Genomic DNA, 14,462 nt, shown 5'->3' on the forward strand with positions numbered 1-14,462 from the left:
ACGCTAACCATAATTGAATGGTTCTTGCAGGCACTATCATTTGATACCTAGGGAATCATGTAAGCGATGCTGCTAGGCGTTTAACATGATTGGTTGGGTACTATCAGACTTGAGTTCTGACGTTCTTATTATCAAGGAGTTGATAAATAAGAATGGAGCAATTGGGGTATGCTCATATAAGGACATGTTTAGTCCGAATCACATGGAGATGTGAACCCACGGCTAGTTGTATCAATGAACCATTGAGGGCCACACAAGTACTAGCTTTCTAGATCCCGTTGAGAAGTAAAATAGTTCAATGTGTTGAACGGCTTATAAAGGAGTTTATAAGCGTAAGGAAAATTAGAAGTATGACTTCTATAAAGGAGAAAATAGTTCAATGTGTTGAACGGCTTATAAATGAGTTTATAGGCGTAAGGAAAAATAGAAGTATGACTTCTATGAGAGAAATGTAATTTTAATTTATGAATGTGTTCTTAAATTAAAATTTGGCCAAATAAATAATGTATTTGAAAATTGTGATTTTCATAAACATTATTATGGACTAAATTAAATTAATTCAAGTGTTGAATTAATTAAACACTAGTGGACCTAGTAGAGTCCAAATAATTAAATTAATTCAAGTGTTGAATTGATTAAATCATATTGAGTCTTGTAGAGCTCAATTTAAATAAATTATTTAACTAGTGGACTTGAGTAAATTCAAGTAATGTTTAATTAGTCTCAAAAATGTTTGAGATAATTAAATTAAGTCCATGTGTTTTTAATTTGTTAAAAACCATATAATATTTGCATGTATGGGAGGTGAAAGGTTGGGAGACAACTTTTTGTATAACCAAGGCTTGGCATGCAACCTTTTTACTTTAACTTTTCCCACAACCAAAAAAAAATGTCTCTCCTTCTCTCCTAGCATGAATAGTGGCCGAAAATACTATTCATTATCTCCATTTTTTTTGTTCTTCAATGGTTGGAGAAAACACTCACTTCTCAAAGAAAAATCCTCATATTTTTCTAGTGCAAAATATGAGGGGATCTACCTAGTTGGTGGTGGGCTTTATTTTAGAGCAAGGAGTGCTCTTTGGAAGCTTGTAGAAGTTCTTGCCATACAAGAGCTAAGGTGTTTACACTTTAGTTGGAGCCATACATCAATCCTTGTGATTGATAGGTACATTTCTTAACACACTATGAATGTCATTTTGTGTTTATTGTATTTGCTACACCAAGATATGGAGGTGGCCGAAAATTTTATGCTAAAATCAAATTTGATTTTTAAACTTCCGTTGCGCTTCCGGTCACCGTAACCGATCCCCTTTCAATCCAGACCCATATTGACCTAATTTGGGAACAGGTCAATGCTTTTGCGGCATCCAAACTGAAAACTTATGAGGCTTGGATCACATACAGAACTCACACCTTTGCCAAACAATTGAAGAAGAAGTCTCAGCTGAAGATGTTTATGTGGGTTTGAAGCCATTGTTTTGAGGATAGTCAAAGCTGCTACTATTGTGCAGGCTTTGGAAAGAAAAAATTATTTCTTTGATTTGATGAGAGCCAAGAAGTTGGCTCAACTAGTTGAAAAGTTGAAAGCCAACCACATTCCGACGAATCCAACTGCTTACAATGGTCGAGATGTGCTTACTCAGTTGGATTCAGATCTTACTTCCTGCATGTACAGATACGATTTTGGGGACAAGATCATGAATTAGTTATTCATGGAGGGTCTTCAAAAGAAGAGGAAGAACCCTCATCACCGAATAAAGAGCAAGCTCAGGATGTGCCTGAACCCTCTGTTGCTGATCCAACATTGTATTCAGAACCTGACTTAACACTTGCAAATATTGATGAAATTATTCAGTCAGTAGTACAGGAATCTCAACCAGAGGAGCTCATTTCTGAATCAGTTGATCACTCGACTGATCAAGCAATTGTAGAGGCACCTATCTTAACTGAAGAGCCCGTTCAGCATGATGATCCAACTAATGTGCCAGCTCAGTCCACAGATAAAGAAATCGCTGAAAATGTGGAGGCTCAGTTGCTCAATTTTGAAAATATTCCAACTAACGAGCTAGCTCAAATTTTAGCTGATTCTCAAGCAGAAGCACCAGTTGATAATCCTCCAACTGTAGGTCTCACAGATTTACCTCTACATCAGGACAGTTCAGTTGCTACTCAGGATCCTTCTTCTCCTCCTCCAGCTCAAGTAGAGGTTATTGAATCAGTTGTTCCAGAACAAACTATTGCCGAGACAGTTGTATCTGACAGGACCTTGGTGGTCTTTGATCAAGTCTCCAAAGAACAAAAACCTGGAACTTCTGAACATCTACCTCCTCAGTCTTCTTGTGATCTTGAAGCTGTTCTTGAAGAAATTCAAGACATTCAGAATAATATGCACAAAATACTTACCGTCGTTTCCCAGATTCAGCGAACTCAACTCACTCATACTCTAAAACTGGAACATGCAGAGGTATTCAACTCAGAAAAGCTGAAGGCAGTTCATGCTACCGTGACCTCTCTTTCCCTTGCAATAGAAGATATTAGAAAGAATAGAGGCTTAGCTGAAAATCTCTCTGTCACCCAAGATGTAATCAGCAAGAGATTTGACTTTGTGGAGATATCTGTTTCCAGAAAGATAGACTTGATGCAAACCACTATGCTGAATGCAGTCTCAGACGTAGCCACTTCTGTTAAATTCTATCAACTGATGTTAAAAGATTATCTATTAGAATGGAGGCGTTTGACAAAAAGGGGGAATAAAGACCTAAGCTACAGTGAAATCAGTTGACGGATACAGATTATTTCATTTTTTCATTGTACGAATCTGTACACGACAGTTATTATTTTATCTACAACCGATTTGAAGGACGTCTATAAGCTTAACTGATCAGTTATCATTCGCTTAGTGTTGTCAAACACCAAAAAGGACGAAATTGTTGGAAACTTAATTTTGGCTGTTTGACTAACCATTTATCTATTGGACAAACTGATCAAGTATTCGTATTATACAACTTGCCAAACTGAAGTATCACATGAGTTATCAAAGGCAACCGAATCCAACTGAACTGAACCTTCGAAGTTAACTTACTGATCAGTTGGAAATTGATCAGTTGAACCTAATTGGATTTTTGAAGACAGCTGACTGATCAGTTGATTCACTCATCACAAGCTTATTAGCTACTTTTATCAGCTGATCGCTCAGCCATACATGTCATCAAATAAAAGGGATGTTCAACTGACATCAGTACAAGCAGACTGCAACTCGTAGTGGAACGCCGCATTTCAGAGTCTACAGTATACGATTGTCAGGAGAATATCGACGTGGCAATCAACGGATATAAAATTCAAATATTATATCAAGTTACCGTTGGAAGAGAAGCCTATAAATAGGCGAACAGAGCAGCTGAAGAACAAGATACAAGAACAACTATTTTACTCAATCTGTTACTCTGCTGAAATCAAAAGCTCACTCTTACTAAGTTCTATCTGTAGCATTCAAGGCTATTTTTTTGAGCTTGTTAGCACACTGTAATCTTTTTTATATTGTTAAGTTGTGCTAAGATCAGTCACGAACTGAAATAGCCTGTTGTAACTAAGAGTTTCAGTTATGGCACTGATAAGACCAAACTGAAGTGGGTCAGTACAAACATTGTATTCGATCTAAGTCTTTTAGTAGAAATCCTATCTTCGTGATAGAAGGGGTGACGTAGGAGTTATTCCATTCTCCGAACATCCAGAAACAAATCGCATGCTTTTCACTTCAGTTACCTTGTATTTTAGTTATTCTATCTTTCATTCAGTTTACTTCCGCAACTGTTTTCTCAGTTAAACTGATTGTCATCGACTAACGAGATATTAAGTATCATTTTGTTATTAAACTGAACTCAACTTACGAAAAACGAAAATAATCTGTGAGTGTTTGTTCAACCCCCCCTTCTAAACACGTTTCACTTCTTTACCGATCATTTCACATATAACAATAGTTATCAGTCAATTATTGGAATGGCACCATATACTGTATTATGTGGTAGAAAATGTCTCTCTCCGGTACATTGGGATGAAGTAGGAGAAAGAAAATTATTAGGCCTTGAATTGGTACAACAAACAGCTGAATTGGTAACTATGATCAGAGAAAGAATTCACACTACCAAAAGCCGACAGAAAAGCTATGCTGATGTGCGACGTCGTTGATTGGAATTTCAGGATGGTGACCATGTATTTGTAAAGATATCACCATTGAAGAGCATTTTGCGTTTTGTTAAGAAGGGAAAATTGAGTCCAAGATATATCGGTCCATTTGAAATCTTGGAAAGAATAGGAGACAGGGCTTACCGAGTTGCTTTACCACCGAACTTATCAAATGTTCATAACGTTTTTCACGTTTTCTTGCTATGAAAGTATATGTCTAATCATTCTCACGCTCTTCATTACGAACTATTAGAGATTGTATCAAATCTCTCGTATGAAGAACGACCGGTCCAAATCCTCGACAGAAAATCAAAAGTGTTACGAGGCAAGGAAATACCCTTGGTGAAACTATTATTGCGCAATCATGCAATTGAAGAAGCAACTTGGGAACGAGAAGACGAGATTCGACAGAGATATCCTGAACTATATGGTACGTCAAATTTTGGGGACTAAATTCTTTGAAGGAGGGGAGAATTGTAATGTCCGGTTACTCGTACAAATAATAATAATGCGTTTATGTCGTTTATTATGTAGTTATTTAGCTCATTAGATTTCACGTGATGATTGAGGTATCAATATTGAGATTGAACATGATTTTTATATTGTCTAAGGTGTATTGAGAATCAATATGAGTCTAAATAATTATAGTAAGATGTGTAGATAAAGTAGTGTAATGAAAGTTGGTATGGTACTGCAGGAAATGAGATGAAAAAATGGTAGTTCTTACGGGTTTTAGCATAATGATTTGAATATTGATCCAAATTATGTGAGACCATAACCAATAGAAAGATAAGATATAATGCTACAACTTTTGTGTTTTGGGTTTTGTCCAAATCATTGTGAAAAACAAGCCAAAAGTTCCACGAAGTGTGTCGTGTGTATCGTCATTCCTACAATGACACATTTTGGTATATTGCGCATAGGTTTTTACTCAGACCTCTAAATGACCTGAAACTAATTGAAGATTCAAGCCAAGACATAGGGCTATAACTTTTATGTTTACCACATTTTCAGAATATGAACGAAAGAGCCAGTTCCGGAGCGATCTTTGATGAAACAGTGTGCAGGGCAGAACATGTGGCGCGCGAGCGGTAGAAAATGACCGCCCGAGCACTGGTGCACTACAAGCCCACCAATTTTACAGAATGTTTGGCGCCCGAGCTGTAGAAAATGACGGCCCGAGCGCCGCTGTGTAGAAAAAAAGATAAACTTCGAAATTCTGGACATCTTTATCAGTTCCTTCCTTTCCTTAGCAGCAAGAACTCTAGAGAAATCAAGAATTCTTCCTCCTAAAAGCTCCTTTCTTCCTCTCCTTCATCATCTTGAGGTTAGAAGTTAGTTTTCCATCACAAGAATTTTATAAGGGTGTAAGTTTTCTTCTCTTTTAGTTGTTCTACTTGTAGAGAGGTAACGTCCACCTAGTATAAACAATAGTGACTGAATTATTGATACATTAGACAGTATAGAAGCGAGAAACATAGTCCCAAACCAGTGTTCTTACGCTTGGACATTAAGTTGGCATGTTCTTGAAGTAATACATGAGTAATATTATGATTTGAAATACTTCCCATTGATTACTGCTATGTACATTGTTAGTATCTTATTGATGAAAAAATATAGCACCATATTCCATTGTTATATATTAAATATATTAGAAACTCATGAATATTGATGATGGGTGTTATGTTATGAACATGAACATGAACATGAAAAGAAAAGGATTGATTTTTACATGATATAAAGCTTGTTAACATCATTGGTGGTTTTAAGTCCACCAAACCTATTGGCCAATATATGTTCATGGGGTGTGGGGTTGCCAAAGGTTGCTCCCTGACGTCCAACACAGTAGTAACTATATAATAAAGCAAGCACGATAGTACAGGTCAACTAATGAGGCTCAAGTACAAAATAAACATGAATATATGCTATGATATGACATGATTTAAAGATTCATTTTTGATCACGACTTGATATGTATGTTCCTTCTACGCATATTGATACGTATAAGTGACAACTTATTGAGTTTTATAAACTCACGTAGCTCATGTATTACAAGATTAGGTAGTGAAGAGAAATAGGATGCCGGTTTGCCAATGTATGTTTGTGACGTGCCTCACCTCGACAAGAATCGGGACTTATTATCATATAGCTTCCGCATATGTATTGTACTAATATATGTCAGAGTTTGAACAAGTTTTACGATGTTTATGATGATACAAAGTATGCTTGTATATGAGAATATGTATTTGTATAACAATATGGTGCATGGTTGTGCTTGAAAATATAGTTGATGTTGTTGTTGTTAGAGTAGGTGCACATCGAGCCATGTGTTGGCAGAGTGTTCACAATGAAACTCTATGTATAAACAGTCTTTATTTTAATAATATTTGAAATTATAGTTTTGGCACTTCTTTATCTGTATACCCATGCTAGTTGCATAGATAAAGTCCTTCAATATGCAAATAGTAGAAAGAATATGAGATGCTCATATGATGAGTATCATGAAACTCATATTTGCAATACTGTATATTCTAAACAGTTCCTAGTCGATTCAACCGCCACTAAGAAGGATATAGGCCTCTCGAGTTTGAGACTAGTATCTGCGATTTGAGTACCATGTTTCATTGGTAGGGGACATTGTGATGTACGAACATGCAGATAGATGCTCCTGGTAGAGTGCACTGAACAACCCTCCATAAAGGTCTTTCCAAGTGGTTCTCACTTATCGAGTGGAAACGTCCTAGTTTATGGTTGTACACCATTAGTCCTTATGACCCGGGATAACATTGAGACTCTATGTGCTAGAATTATACTTTGACTTGTTTGCCGACTCTCAAGGGGTCATTAGGTGGCAAGGTTGGGTGTTTTGGCGAAACATATAGGAGTCGATGCATTGTAGTCGGGGATTCACCGCTTATCTTCGGGTATGGATATCCTATGTGATCTCATGTGTATGTAGTTTGAAATCTCTGATCAGAGTATGGTGGTAATTATGAAAGGGGTTTCATAGATTACACCATCGATGCAACTACCACATGACACATAGTATCGATTCATTGACAACTCTCGATATACCAATGGTTGTCGAATCGGTCGAGATATATGAGATGAAAGGACCGTACTGTACGCTAACCATAATTGAATGCTTCTTGCAGGCACTATCATTTGATACCTAGGAAATCATGTAAGCGATACTGCTAGGCGTTTAACATGATTGGTTGGGTACTATCAGACTTGAGTTCTAACGTTCTTATTATCAAGGAGTTGATAATTAAGAATAGAGCAATTGGGGTATGCTCGTATAAGAACATGTTTAGTCCGAATCACATGGAGATGTGAACTCACAGATAGTTGTATCAGTGAACCATTGAGGGCCACACAAGTACTAGCTTTCTAGATCCCGTTGAGAAGTAAAATAGTTCAATGTGTTGAACGGCTTATAAATGAGTTTATAAGCGTAAGAAAAAATAGAAGTATGACTTCTATGAGAGAAATGTAACTTTTAATTTATGAATGTGTTCCTAAATTAAAAGTTTGTCGAATAAATAATGTATTTGAAAATTGTGATTTTCATAAACATTATTATGGACTAAATTAAATTAATTCGTGTTGAATTAATTAAACACTAGTGGGCCTAGTAGAGTCCAAATAATTATAATAATTCAAGTGTTGAATTAATTAAATAACATTGGGGCCCTTGTAGAGCCCAATTAGAAATAATTATTAAACTAGTGGGCTTGAGTATAATCAAGTAAGGTTTAATTGGGCTCAAATTTGTTTGAGACAAGAGGTTCCAACTCCTAGATGCCTGCTTTTGACCATAAATAGATCTCTGAAGTTTGCATACCATATGCTCACTTCCGATAGATGTAAACCCTTCAGGTTGAGACACGTAAATCTCTTCCTTAATATCCCCATTAAGAAAGGTTGTCTTAACATCCATCAGCCATAACTCATAGTCATACCATGCAGCTATGGCTAGCAATATCCATATCGACTTGAACATTGCAACTGGAGAAAAGGTTTCCTCAAAGTCAACTCCTTGTCTTTGAGTATATCCTTTTGCCACCAATCGCGCTTTGAAGGTCAATACCTTCCCATCCGCCCCAAGTTTCCTCTTGTAAATCCATTTACACCATATGGGAACAATTCCCTCAGGTGGATCCACAAGGTTCCACACTTGGTTCGAATGCATGGAATTCATCTCAGATTCCATTGCTTCAAGCCACTTGGATGAATCGGCATCAAATAACGCTTCCTTGAAGGTCCTTGGATCACATCCATGGATAAGCTCATCATGGACCTCTTCAAGAAGCAGACCATACCTCATAGGTGGTCTCGGGACTCTCTCGGATCTTCTAGGAGCTTGTATCTCCTCTCTGGGCTCTTCGGGTGTGGGTTCTATAATTGTGGGTGTCTCTCGAACCTCTTCGAGTTCTATCATCTTCCCTTTTCTATCCAATAGAAATTCCTTTTCGAAAAAGGTTGCATTCCTAGAAACAATTACCTTTGTTTCTTGGGTATGATAGAAATAGTATCCAACTGAATTTCTTGGATATCCTACAAAGAAACATAAAATGGATCGACTATCTAATTTATCTCCCACTACCTGCTTAACATAAGCAGGGCACCCCCATATTCTAAGATAAGAATATTTGGGAGGCTTACCCATCCATATCTCATATGGAGTTTTATCAACTGCCTTTGAATAAACATTGTTCAACAACAGTGCCGCTGTCTCTAGCGCATATCCCCAAAAGGATGGCGGCAACTACGTGAACCCCATCATAGACCGAACCATGTCCATCAAAGTCCAGTTACGACGCTCCGAAACACCATTCAACTGCGGTGTAGCGGGCGCAGTCCACTGCGAGAGAATTCCATTCTCTCTTAGATACTCTTGGAACTCGGCACTCAAGTACTCACACCTCGATCCGATCGAAGTGACTTGATGCTTCGTCCCAACTGCTTCTCTACTTCACTCCTGAATTCTTTGAACTTTTCAAATGTTTCAGACTTGTATTTCATCAAATACACATACCCATACCTCGAAAAGTCATCAGCAAAGGTGATGAAGTAGGAATGTCCATGCTTAGTGGTGATGCTAAGCGGACCGCGCACATCGGTATGGATCAAATCCAATAACCCTTTGGCTCGCTCCACATGGCCCTTAAGGGAATTTTGGTCATCTTTCCTTCAGACAGGATTCACAAGTCGTGAGAGCATTAATATCAGACATATCAAACATGCCCACTCCCACTAACTTGTTCATCCTTCTTAGGGAAATATGTCCTAATCGAGCACGCCATAATTGTGCCGATTTTAGAGTATCTTGTTTTCTCTTGCTTGTTGTTGTTGCTTGGACATTGTTTAGTGGAATATCTTTCAATTTTTAGGTGTAGAGAACGTTTTCAAGTTCTCTAGTACCAATTAAACATTCATTCTTGTAAATGTTGCAAACACCTTTGCTAAATAAACAAGAATATCCATCTTTATCTAGCATAGAAATGGAAATAATGTTTTTCACCAAATCTGGTACAAACAAAACATCTCTCAAAATAAACTTAAAATCATTGTTCAAAAGTAAACAAACATCTCCCACGGCCTTGGCAGCAACTCTTGCTCCATTGCCCATCCTCAAGAAGGTCTCCCCTTTCCTTAGTCTCCTACTTCTTCCCATCACCTGCAACTCATTACAGAGATGTGAGCCACAGCCGGTATCTAATTCTCAAGAAGTAGAGTTAATTGTAATGTTTACTTTGATATAGAACATACCATTTCCAGAACCTTTATGGGCAAGATATTCCCTGCAGTTACGCCTCCAACGTCCAGGCTTCTTGCAGTCATGATAGATGTCAACAGTCTCGTAAGCTTTAACTGGTGTAGCTGCCCCAATGGGATTCGGAGCTTGCCTCTTCAAGGGCACGTTCTTCTTGGGTTGTTGGAAAGAACGCTTCTTTCCCTTCCCATGTGGACCAATCGCCGTACCAGATGAAGAACCCACATAAAGAACCGACTTCTCATCATTCATAGAAGCCTGCATATAACACTTTTGCTTTCAAGTCATGGTCACACCATTCCTTGTAAGTCTGCAATTCCTCAGGAGTGCAGTAAGTCGAAGCCTCAACAGGGGGCGACTTAGTAAGTGTATATGCTATCCTTTTCGAATTCAAGACCATTTTCAGGTTTCTTAGCCAAGTGAGGTAATTAGGTCAAGTTAATATGTGTTTTTCGAGTATTGCAGATAGCGGATTGCGAATCGAAGACATTGTCACAATTTGTACTGAAGAGTAAAACAGATAAATGTAATTGACTATTTTAAAATATTTAGTAAGATATAAAGTATAGACTTTTACTTTATAAATTTTCGCTCTCACTGTTTTGACATCTTTCACTACCCTCTAGTGAAAACGGGAAACTCCTTTCCTCAGTAGGTACGCAAGGTTCAATTAGCAAATTATGATCTCGAATAATATCAGCCAATCACAATTCCTAAAAGGTAGTTTCCAATTGCATCACCATGCAACCCTCTACGTAAACTTTTGTCTCACATTTGATCAGGACCCAATAATATGACATCGTTCATCTTTATGTGTCAAGCCTTACCCATCGATGTTGAACCTTAATGGACGGTCGCCATGAGTTCCCTCAATAATAAGAGCCGAAATCATGGGAGTTCCACGTAGTTCACATCTCCATGTCAATGGATGTCACAGTTTTCTGGCACCCATGGTCCCCCCAACAATATGAGCCGATCCCCGAACACGGGTAGCGTTCATCATGCACCCATTGTCGATGGAAGACATGGAAATTATAAACAACTTTATAATTCTCTTTTTCGGGCTTGATATTAATTTTGAATCTCATTCAAAATGAGGGTTTTTAATTTTGAAAGGTCTCATCATTAATTTTATTTTAAAAGCTCGCCATGTTTGATGGTATGTTTGTCGGATTCATGCAACTTTGTTATTATCATAATAATAACGCACATACTCATTATTTATAACATATCATGCATATATTATAAACAGTAAACAAACAAGGATGATCAATCGCCCCAATACTAATGGCCCGTGTGAGCTAAACACGGGCCTAGGTCCTATCCTAGGGAAATGCATGTGATGCAAATGCAACTATTATATTAGCTTCCAATATTTACATTTCTTCGATCTTCATAATCATCAAGGCCACCATCTTCCAATCTTGATCTTCCACTATACTAATATTTACAAATAAATATCCATGGCAAATAGGGATACATATCATGGGGTGGGAACGGGCCATAAACCAAGCCCACTTTATAAATTGATAATTATTACAATCATTCAACACAAAATATCCTAGCATACACCTAGAAAATTGGGCTTGGGCTTTTGATCATCTTTCATGCATAATATCACATATCATACACCATCAAATAATTATCACAATAATTAATTGATCCAATATTATATATCTTGATCCAAACACTAACCGCCACGATTATTTATAACCGAATTTCTTGTAAATCACAATTTACTATAAATAATTAAAGTCCAACTTCAATTATTTATTTCATGAGAAAATATTTGCAACTTTTGTAAATTTAAACTTAAGGGCCCAAAAAATCATTTTTCACCAAAAACATTTTGGTCCATTTAAATTTCACAAATATGTTAGCCATCCAATGGCCCAACAACTTAAGGCCCATGACACTTTGATATTTCAAAACACCTTTTGAAAACCCTAGTCGTCATTGCCGTCGCCGGAGCTCCGTCGTGGGATTCCGGCCAACAAGCCAATTTTTTTTTTATTTTCGAAGAGGAGGTTCGGGCAGCCCCTCGGGCTGCCCTTGCTGCCCGAAATGGGCAGCAACATGCTGCCCAAAATTTCCCCAAAAACGGCCTCGATTTTTGTTGCAAAATTCATCTCATGCGGTTAGAAATTGACCTCAATATAATATCATGTATAAGCTACACAAAATAGTATCCATAGCTCTTGATACCACTTGAAAGAGGATCGAATAAGGTGTTCAAATGCGCAACGGAAGTTTCGAAATTTGTTTTTCCACAAGAAATTCGAACACCTCATGCATAGAATGTGTAGCAAATACAAAAACACAATATGTCATACATAGGGTGTTTAGAAAATTACCTATCAATCTCAAAGATTGATGTAATGGCTCCAACTTAGTTGATAAACAACTAAGCTCTTCAAGGATGACAATCTACGAGTCTCCCTTTGAACACTCCTTGTTCAAAAATCAAGCCCACCACCAACTAGGAAGATCTCCTCTTATTTTGCACTAGAAAAATAAGAGGATTTTTCAATGAGAAGTGAGAGCTTTCTTCAACAATTGAAGGAGCAAAAAATGGAGAGAATAATTTTTAGAGAATGGACACACAAATTTCGGCCAAAGTGAGGGTGGAGAGAAGGGAGGAAGACTTTTCTTGGTTGTGGAAAAAGCTAAAGCAAAAAGGTGCATGCCAAGCCTTGGTTATATAAAAAGTTGTCTCCCAACCTTTTACCTCCCATGCATGCAAATCTTAGTAGGGCTTGTAACAATTACAAAGCCCATGGACTTTAATTTACAATCAAAGTGTTTGGTTATACTAAGAATCCTGAGGAACCCTGTGTGTATAAGAAGGTCAGTGGGAGTGCTGAGACAATCCTGGTGCTTTATGTTGATGACATTCTACTCATTGGGAATGATGTAGGAATGCTGCAATCAACTAAAATATGGTTAGCAAGTAAGTTCTCGATGGAGGACTTGGGTGAAGTATCTTTTGTATTGGGAATACAGATCTATAGAGATAGATCAAGAAGATTGTTTGGTCTTACCCAGTCCACATACATTGATAAACATCGTGAAGCGGTTCTCGATGGATGAGTCCAAGAGAAGACATCTACCAATGTGTCATGGTGTGTCCCTATCCAAGTCTATGTCTCCCAAGACTGATGCAGAGATAGCGGCAATGACAAGCATTCCTTATGCATCTGCGATTGGTAGCATCATGTATGGGATGATATCTACACGTCCTGACGTGGCTTTCGCACTAAGTGCAGTGAGTAGATATCAGTCGAACCCAGGTCCTCCACACTGGAAAGCTGTGAAAGACATCCTCAAGTATTTGAGAAGGACCAATAAGTTGTTCTTGGTCTATGGGGGTGGAGCTCTGAAATTTGAAGGCTATACCGACTCTAGCTTCCAAAGAGATATCAATGCCTCGAAGTCAACCTCTGGGTTTGTATTCATACTCAATGGTGCTGCTGTCTCTTGAAAGAGTTCCAAGCAAGACAGTACTGCGGATTCCACCACTGAGGCAGAATACATTGCTGCAATAGTTGCAGCAAAGGAGGCTGTTTGGATAAGGAATTTGGTCCAAGAGTTTGGCGTCATTCCTAATGGAGGTGCTCATGTCCCGTTGTTTTTTTATAAAACGGGAGCTATAGCTCAAGCAAAGGAGCCAAGGTCTCATCAGAAATCCAAACATGTATTGAGAACGTACCACACCCTCCGAGAGATTGTGGAAAAAGGAGAAGTGTCGATTGACATAGTCGGCTCCGCAGATAATGTTGCTGATCCACTAACTAAGCCTTTACCTGGACCATTATTCGAGAAGCATCGTGAATCGATGGGTTTGAAGCATATGGGTAGTTGGCTCTAGTGCAAGTGGGAGATTGTTTGAGTAGGTTCCCGTCGAGCCAAGTGTTGGCCGAAGGTTCATGTTGAAACTCTATGTATAAACAATCATTATTTTAATTATATTTGAAATTATTGTTTTGGCACTTCTTTATCTGTATACCCATGCTAGTTCCAAAGATAAAGTCCTTGAATATACAAATAGTAGAAAGAATATGAGATGCTCATATGATGAGTATCATGAAACTCATATTTGCAATACTATATATTCTAAACAGTTCCTAGTCGATTCAGCCGCCACTAAGAAGGATATAGGCCGTTCGAGTTTGAGACTAGTATCTGCGATTTGAGTACCATGTTTCATTGGTAGGGGACATTGTGATGTCCGAACATGCAGATAGGTGCTCCTGGTAGAGTGCACTGAACAACCCTCCATAAAGGACTTTCCAAGTGGTTCTCACTTATCGAGTGGAAACGTCCTAGTTTATGGTTGTACACCATTAGTCCTTATGACCCGGGACAACATTGAGACTCTATGTGCTAGCATTACACTTTGACTTGTTTACCGACTCTCAAGGGGTCATCAGGTGGCAAGGTTGGGTGTTTTGGCGAAACATATAGGAGTCGATGCATTGTAGTCGGGGATTCACCGCTTACC

Source organism: Primulina huaijiensis, chromosome 4, assembly GCF_012295235.1.
Source record: "Primulina huaijiensis isolate GDHJ02 chromosome 4, ASM1229523v2, whole genome shotgun sequence".
Classification (NCBI taxonomy): domain Eukaryota; kingdom Viridiplantae; phylum Streptophyta; class Magnoliopsida; order Lamiales; family Gesneriaceae; genus Primulina; species Primulina huaijiensis.